The following is a 9,091-nucleotide window of genomic DNA, read 5'->3' as shown; positions in this document are numbered from 1 at the left end:
AAAACGTCGGGGCTCGACCCCAAAATCATGTGCCATAAGCTCAACATCAAAAAGGTGTTCACGCCAATCAAGAAAAAGTTGAGACACCAGGGTCCCAAGAGCAATGTCGTAGTAGTTGCGGAAGTTGAAAAACTGCTTCAAGCATGTTTCATAGGAGAATGCCAGTACTTGAAATGGTTGGCCAACGTGGTATTGGTCAAAAAGTCAAAGTAGGGAATAAAGGCTGCCAAAGGAGCATGCTTTGACGACTTCCCAGGAGTCGTCTAGTCAGCTCAGACCACTACAAAAGAGGCCACGAGTCATTCTCCGTTCAGCCTTGTGTATGGAATCGAAGCAGTCCTACCAGTGTAGGTCGGCATCCCCTCACGCTGAAAGACCTTATATGAATTCAAGAACAACGAGGAGGAAAAACCTGTCAATTTGGACCTACTGCCAGAAACCACGGGCAATGCATTTCTAAGATCCACTCGGTACAAATAAAGAGTCACCTAGCAATTCAACCGCCAAATAAAGGTTTAGGCCAATCCAACTTGGTGATTGGGTTATTCGGAAAGTCGAAGCTCTTGGACTATCACACCTGAAAGGAGAGTTACAAATATTGCGAAGAACAAACACTGATAAGTACTAAGAAAGTTTCGTTTCATTCATTGAAATACAAGACATTATAAAATGGGCACCATATCAAAAGGCTGGAAAGAAAATCAACCAAGTACAAATAGGATAGGCCTAAGGCTAGGGGGAGGGGGAGGGGGAAGGGGAAGGTTGCACGCAGTGTTGTCGTCTGCAGCAGAACTATCGCCGATCACTTTAGTACCCTGAGCCGTCTTATCGACGTGGGCCATCTCATCAACCTCGAGCGGCTCATGCACCACCTCCGCTTCTTCCTCGTCGTCAGCCTATTTTTCTTCACCCTCCTCCAGAGCAATTTCAGCCCGGATCTCTACCGCCTTGGCTATACACATCCTGGTACTGGGTTCAGACATTGTTCCATTCCAGGGAAAGACAAGTCTTAGCCAACGCCCCCTTTAACCGCTTTAGGGCTTCATCCTCGCTATCTTTTGGGACTTATGACCCACTTCAGCATTGTAATCATCACAAGCCTGAATGGTCTGCCACTGTGTGAATAATCTTCCCCTCGACCACCTCCAGCTTGTTACGGACATCGGCCAGGCCCAGTTCAGCTTTAGCTCATTTGGCATCAGCGTCTTTCTTGGCATTCAGTGTAGCGTCCCAAGCAAAGGTGAGATCAACCTTCACCTTCTTGCATTTATCCCGCTCAGCCTAAATATTCTCCTGGTCTGTCTTAATGGCCCTCACAACATCATCAAGCTTCGACTCAGCAATCCTCTTGTCGTTCTAGGCCTTGCTCAGCTCGTCGATATGCTTCGGACACTTTTGTCTCAGATCCTCAACCTCCTCGAACAAAGCCTGTCGATTTTCCACGATGCTGGTCATTCGGATGGAGAACTTTCAAAACAAAATGTTATTAGAACCGAAGCAAAAACAAACTAAGCAAAGTCAAACAAGAAACTTACATCGAGCCATGAGCGGTAAAGCTCGTTGGTCTCATTCTTCCCGAGAGTCGTATTGATGTGCTCCTAGTTGGTGGTGGTAGAGAGAATCCCCAAAGCCGGATTCACCCTCTTGTTCTTATCTGAGCACCTCAGCTCGATAAATGGAACAAGGACTGCTTCGGCTGTCTTCTCCCCAACTATTTGCTCTTGAGTAGGGGACCGGGGGGTACTCAGGACTTCTCCGAGGGTTGAACTGAGAGGAGTGAAGAGATAGGTCATTATCCTCGATCCTGGACTCGACCCGAGGACTACTAACCTTTATAGATGGCATCATCTTGGCCTTCTTGGCCGCTTCCTTCTCAGCTTGGGCCTTAGCCAAAGCCTTCTCAGTCTGGGCTACCTTGTTTGCAGAACGCTACTTGCGTTTCTTCGGCTTCAGCTTAGCAGGGTCCTGAAATTCCCAAAAAAAAGTGAGCCAAATTCATCGAATCAAATATTTCACTATATAATGAAAGAGACGAGTCGGAAAAATATACCTTAGGAGCAGCATGATTCTTCATGATTATTTCCCCTAACTCGGCTCTGATCCGAGCCGCCTTAAGTGCTGCAGAAGTTAATCGCTAGGCCATTGCTGGGTCTGACTCAGTGAAGTAGGCAAGTGAAGGTTCTGCAAGATAACAAGAGTTAGAAAAACAACGGTGCAAAAATTCGCGACGAAAAATCGAACCCCTTAGTAAATTACCCTTAGGAAAGGCTGCGCTCATCCCCATAGCAACCAAGAAGGGTTCGTTCTTGAAGAGGAGGCATCTAGGCAAGTAATTGTCGGCCACATAAACCCCCCCCCCCCCACATTCAGTATCTCAGATTCTAGCTGCATGTAGCAGGCCGCCACGACCTCTTCGTCATTTAACTTAGGAACCCGAAAGTTGAGCCCATGGTTGGGCTCAAGTGTCGATCGGACAGTGGGCACTAGCCATTCTCCACCAAAATAGACGAAGTCAAATTCCCTCTTGAACCCCTTTTGAGAAGTGGGTAGATGAGTCACTACCCTATACCCCCTTCGGACCTGGAAACTACACCAGCCAAGGTCGTTCACTCCGGCCATCACCTCCACCAGCTTTTACATATGTTGCCACAAAGTGACGGTCAGCCTCACGCCAATGATCTCGCAAATGGTCTATAGGCAAGGATGTATCCCCATTCGGCGATTTTTGGCACAAGGAGAGACTATGCATTCAAGAACTCCTGGATGAAAGGAGTAAGGGGGAACCGAAGGCCCATCTCCAGAGCCTTATTATACACCGCCGAATAGCCAGAATGCAGAGTCAATATCGTCGAATGAGACTCTACTTGGACCAAATAGAAATGGTCCTTTATTTGGAGCCTGACACTTGTACCCCGAAGATCTTCTTTCAAGGCCTTCATCAAGGCAGGTAGGGGAAAACAGATATGTGGACCCCCCTTCGGATCCAACTCGGGTTGCCTAAAGTAGACGCTTCACCTTCCTCCCTCGGCATAGCTATCCTAACTACACCATCAGACAAGTACCGGTCTAAGAAACTTCTCGAATAAGGATAGGCAAGGGACACCTCCCAAGGGTAGGGAATGATGCTCTTAGCCTCATCCTCCACTTGTGATAGAGAAATTGGGAGAGAGACTGTGTCGGGTACAATCGAGGGGTCGAGGCAAATTACTAGAGTCAACACTAACATTATTCCCATCTCCCTCACCTCCTCGGATAATTTATATGGAGGTGAAGTTGGGGGGGTCACCGACTCGGATGAACTCCCTATTATTTATAAACAAGGGGGTCGGCCGAGGTTTATTGAAAGAAACTTAAAGAAAAATCAAGAACGTATACATGGTCGGATGAAGGAACTGGAGAGACTGAGCTGGAAACTTGAGAGAGAAAAGTGGAGAATTTTTGAGAGAGAAAGATTGTGAAATGAGCAAATGATCTGAAACTCTTTCTTGTCCCTCACATATGTAGGCGCATCTCGAGGGAAGTGCAACGCCAACCCCCCCCCCGGCATCTCCTTGATGGGCTCTTTAAGAGGCCCAATCGGATTAGTTCAGCCCAAAGGACATGACCCAAAGTCAAGGCTTCAAGAAGACAAAATGCCGAGAAAACTCTCAACATCATCTAGTTAGCTCAACATGAAGAGGGGCCCCAAGCTCCCAAAAATCCAAGGCCGCCATGTGGCATCTTAGGTCGTACTCATCCGCTTGGGGACAAAAATAAGCGATGCCTCTCCACCTCATGAAAGCATAAACTCCAACTGGCACCCGCTCAAATAGCATGGGACCCATTAGCTCCTTATCCGAGTGGCGTTCAACAAGCTCGGGCCAAAGGAGACCTCCTCTCAATTGCCAGGTTGCATCCCTACTTAGTCAAATATCGCTAAGTATCAAAGGGTACCCACTCGGACAGCATGGGGCTCATTAGCCCTTCATCCGAGTGGCGTCCAACCCACTCGTCCAACAAAGGATTCCCTCTTCTTTGCCAAGTCGCCTATGTACTTAGTCACATATGGCTAAGTAACCAAGGGTACCCACTCAGACAACATGGGGTTATTAGCCTCTCATCCGAGTGGAGTCCAACCCACTCGACCAACAGGCAATCCCCCGTCTTTTGTCGACTCGCTTCTGTACTTCGCTAACTATGGCTAAGTACCCAAGAGTTCCTACTCGGACAATAGGGGGCTCATTTGCCCCTCATCCGAGTGGCGTTTAATCGAATTGGTCAACAAGAGATCCCATCTTCTTTGTCGAGTCGCTTCTGTACTTAGCTAGATATGGCTAAGTACCCAAGAGTACCCACTCGGACTACTTGGGGCTCATTAGCCCCTCATCCGAGTGGCGTCCAACCCACTCGGCCAACAGGAGATCCCCCTCCTTTGCTAAGTTGCTTCTGTACTTACCCAAATATGGCTAAGTATTTGAGAGTACCCACTCGGACAGCATGTGGCTCATTAGTCCCTCATCTGAGTGGAATACAACTCACTCGGTCAATAGGAAATCCCCCTCCTTTGCTGAGTCACTTCTATACTTAGCCAAATATGGATAAGTACCCACTCGGACAGCAGGGGGCTTATTAGCCACTCGCCCGAGCAGCGTACAACCCACTCGGCCAACAGGAAACCCTCCCCCCTTTGCGGAGTCGCTCTGTGCTTAGCCAAATATAACTAAGTAACAAAGGGATATCAAGTCGGATAGCATGGGGCTCATTAGCTCTTTGTCGGAGTAGCCTTCAACGCGGTCGGCTTCCTTGTCTCGAGCCGCTCTCCCTATTTAGCTAAATAGAGCTAGAAACCAGTCAATACCCACTCGAACAGCGTGGAGCTTGTTGTCTCCTTGTCCGAGTGGCATTCCGCTCGCTCAACCATACTAAGGCCTAGCCATAGGTCGGTTGGCCTAGAGAAAGGCGAACAGCGTGAGGCTAATTGTTTGGGCTCAACAAAGGGCCCGCCCAATATCTACGCCACATCACCAAAATAACCGATGTGCAAGTGTCACCGTAGTTCCCACTTGAGAGTTAACCTAGTTTCAGGTTATCTAGTGATCCACAGATGGGGCTGAAAAGGCAACATAGCCATTAATACCAAGAAAGCCCATCCCATCAATGTTGCTTATCTAGGAATCCCTAATGTTATAAATACTAATTGTCTCATCAATGAACATGTATTGAATTCTCACCTAACAAACTAGAGCATCTCTTGCTTTCTAGACTTTCTCTCTCTACCACAACTAACTTGAGCGTCGGAGGGGCGATCCTGGAACAACCCCCGAGGTATTCTAACCTTGTCTTTCAAGTTTCCAGCTTACATATGGTTAATTCAGGCGAACGTTCTTGGGGACCACTCCTACCCAACATACTTCAGCAATCCTCAATTTCTAGACAAAAACAAGCTGTTTTTTTGGTCTAAAGTACTGCGATATGTTGGTAATTATTAAATATATTTCAGACATGACCAAACATAAACATCTTTTGGTAATTACTAAACATATTTTGCATATGAGCAAATATAAAATTAAGGTGTGCATGGGATAATTACAATAAATCAATGCACTTCACACTTTTATTGGGTCATATTTGATGAGTATATCATACTTTAGTTTAACAATTACATGAGAAGAATTTGCAGCATATTTGGGACCTATATTATAGTGGAATGTCACTGATTTTTTGTGCAAGTTATACTACAAGATTTCTTTGGTCATGACCTAACATAACCATTATAAATTTTAGGTGACTAGCTAATTAGATTAGGATATTAACAAAACTTCAGGTCATTACCTAACCCATTTTAGGGAATTACATAAAATAATAATTATTTTGGGCAATGGCCTCAAATCATGTGACTATAATATATATGATGATGGAACTGTATGGTTAGGATATGGGTAATTGATAACTTAATCCATGAGGTTTTATGTGGTTTATATGATAAAATTACATCGACATAAAACATTGCATTTTTTCCTTTTTCTTTTGAAAACCCAATAAACCATAGAATTTACAATCAAACAATCAAAATAAATTTAAAAAAAATTTAAAATCCATAAAATAGTGGGAGATAAGGAAGCAACCAACTTCTGATGTTTTTAAAACCCCATTAACCATAGAATTTACAACCATATTATCAAAACAATTTTAAAAAAATATTAAAATCCCTAAAAAAGTGGGAGAGACTCCCATGACTAACCGCTCAAATCTAATATCAATTTTCAACTTTCAAAAATAATGAAATGCTTCAAAATTGTTGAAAGCTCTTCATCTCCTCTTCTCCATTATGTGCAAATAAAAGACAACACTGTCAATTCTCAACGAAAAAAAAAAACAATTGAAAAGGTAATTCTTTTCTTATTTACTTTATTCTTCAAAAGGTACTATTTTTTTTTCATAATTTGATACATTTATTGGTATGCTTATATTCAGCAAGTAATCAAACGGAATGAAGAGTAGAAAAAAAAAAACAAGAAGAGTAAGAGTGGAAATCACATGCAAGACTCAAGAGGTAATTCTCAATCACTTCACTTTTTCGTTATGCTTTTATATGAAGTTGGTTAATTAAGAAAGAATGACATATATGTACTTAATAGACAACAAACTAAAGGCTTCTATATTAATCTCGGATCATATGCTTTTAGGTAATTACCTAGTCAATGGGTTTGGTAATTACCTAAAAGCATATGTGTTTTGGGCTTCTAGATTAGTATACCAAACCTACTAAGTGGAAAATGTTCTCCCAATCACAATCATTTATCATTACACATTAAAACAAACCTATGTGGATTGGACAATCATGTCACTCGGTCCATTTGATCCAATACCTCACCTAACCCCATTGACAAGAGTGTTGGAACCCCATCTGGCTGAGTTATTACCAATCAAACCTAACCAATCACAATCGATTCTTATTAATAATCAAAGTAATCATATGGGGATCGGACAATCATCCACTAAGTCCATTAGGCCCAATACCTCATCAAACCCCATTGAATTGAGTTTTGGGCCCACATTGTCCCTCCTTGTTTAAAAAAGCTCAAATTAACCATAAAGCATATGCTTTTAAGTAAACACTAAACATGTTATGGGGTTTACCAAACATACTAAGTTGAGGATCTTCTCTCAGTCACAATCCTTTATCATTACTCATCAAAGCAATCCTATGTGGATTGGACAATCATGCCACTGGGTTCATTTGGCCCAATACGTCACCTAATCCTATTAACTTGAGTTTTTTACCCTCATTGTCCCTCATTGTACTAAAAAGTCCAAATTAATCCCGGATCATATGCTTTTAGGTAATTACCAAACATGTTTGGGCATTACCAAATCTAACCAATCACAATGCATTCTCATTACTAATCAAAGTAATCATATGGGGGATTGGATAATTATGCCACTGAGTCCATTAGGCCCAATACCTCATCAAACCCTATTAAGTTGAGTTTTAGGCCCCATTGGCCCTTTTGCATTAAAAAGCCCAAATAAACCATATAAAATATGCTTTAAAGTAATTACCAAACATGTTATAGGGATCACCAAACCTAGTAAGTTCAGGATATTCTTCTAATCACACTGCTCTATCATTACTCATCAAAGCAATCCTATGTAAATTGAACAATCATGCCACTGAGTTTATATGGCCTAATACCTGACCAAACCCCAATTACTTTAATTTTGGGTACCCATTGTCCCTCATTATACTAAAAAGCCCAAATCAACCCTAGATCATATGCTTTTAGATAATTACCAAACACATTTTGAGCATTACATAACCTATCGAATTGCATTGCATTCTCATTACTCGTAAAGCAATCATATGGGGATTGGACAATCATGTCACTGGGTCCATTAGGCCCAATTATAGCTCACTAAACCCATTGACTTGTGTTTTGGGCTCCCATTGTCTCTCATTGTACTAAAAAGATCCAAATTAAGCCTAGATCATATGCTTTTAGATAATTGCTAAATATGATTTGGGAATTACCAAATCTATCAATCACAATCCATTCCCACTATGCATCAAAACAATCATATAGGGATTTTGAAAATCATCCCACTGAGTCCATTAGGCCCATTAACTCACCAAACCCTTTGATTTGAGTTTTCGACGCCTATTGTCCCTCCTTGTGCTTAAAAACCCAAATTAATCCCATATCATATGCTTTTAGTTAATTATCAAACATGCTTTGAGGATTACACTAGTAGAAAAAGGTCGATTTGTATCGAACCTGGGACCCCTATTTGCGTCGGACTTGCGTCCGACGGTACAGGTTTCGACGCAGATGACCTATAACTAATCTGCGTCGTATGCGGAAACGACGCAGATGTTTTAGCTATTTGCGTCGCACGTTGTATACAGTGCAACGCAAATTGGTTTTCCCAGCCCACAAACTACAAACTACAGGCGTGATATAAGGGGAATTTGCGTCGCACATAGCACGGCGTGCGACGCAAATCAGTCATCTGCGTAGCACCTTGCGCCATGTGCGACGTAAATGACATAATGTGAAAAATAAAATAAAAAATGCAGTAGCAAAGCATGAATGCTTTAGTATTGCATTCGAGGAAAAAGGAACGAGACGATAATTAAAAACCAGATCTAACCAGTGAAACAAATGACGATAATTAAAAACCAGATCTAACAAATATTAAGAAACAAGTGATAATAATTAAACAAGTGAACCTCAAAAAAATTGTCTTGCATCGATTAAGAAACGAAAATAATCTAAACAAATATCAAAAATGAAAAATTCAGATCTAACACACAATAAAAAACAAAATTAAAAAACTAAACCTAAAAAAAAAACCAGATCTAACAGATAGAAATTTCACTCAATATATTTTTAAAAAAAATACAAATCGCCAAAAACCTCATTCTTCTTCAAATCTCGTTCTTCAATCTCGTTCTTCAAATCTCATTCTTCAAATAACCAAAAACCAGATCTAACAGAAAGAAATCTCGTTCTTCGAATTTCAAAAATAAACATAAATATGGCAAAACAAAGAAATTCAGAATAAAATTTGAACTAAAAATACATGAGAATCGCGAAATAGAACGAACGAA

Source organism: Beta vulgaris, chromosome 5 (assembly GCF_026745355.1).
Source record: "Beta vulgaris subsp. vulgaris cultivar EL10 chromosome 5, EL10.2, whole genome shotgun sequence".
Taxonomy (NCBI): Eukaryota; Viridiplantae; Streptophyta; class Magnoliopsida; order Caryophyllales; family Amaranthaceae; genus Beta; species Beta vulgaris.
Note: the sequence above shows the minus strand (reverse complement) of the source record.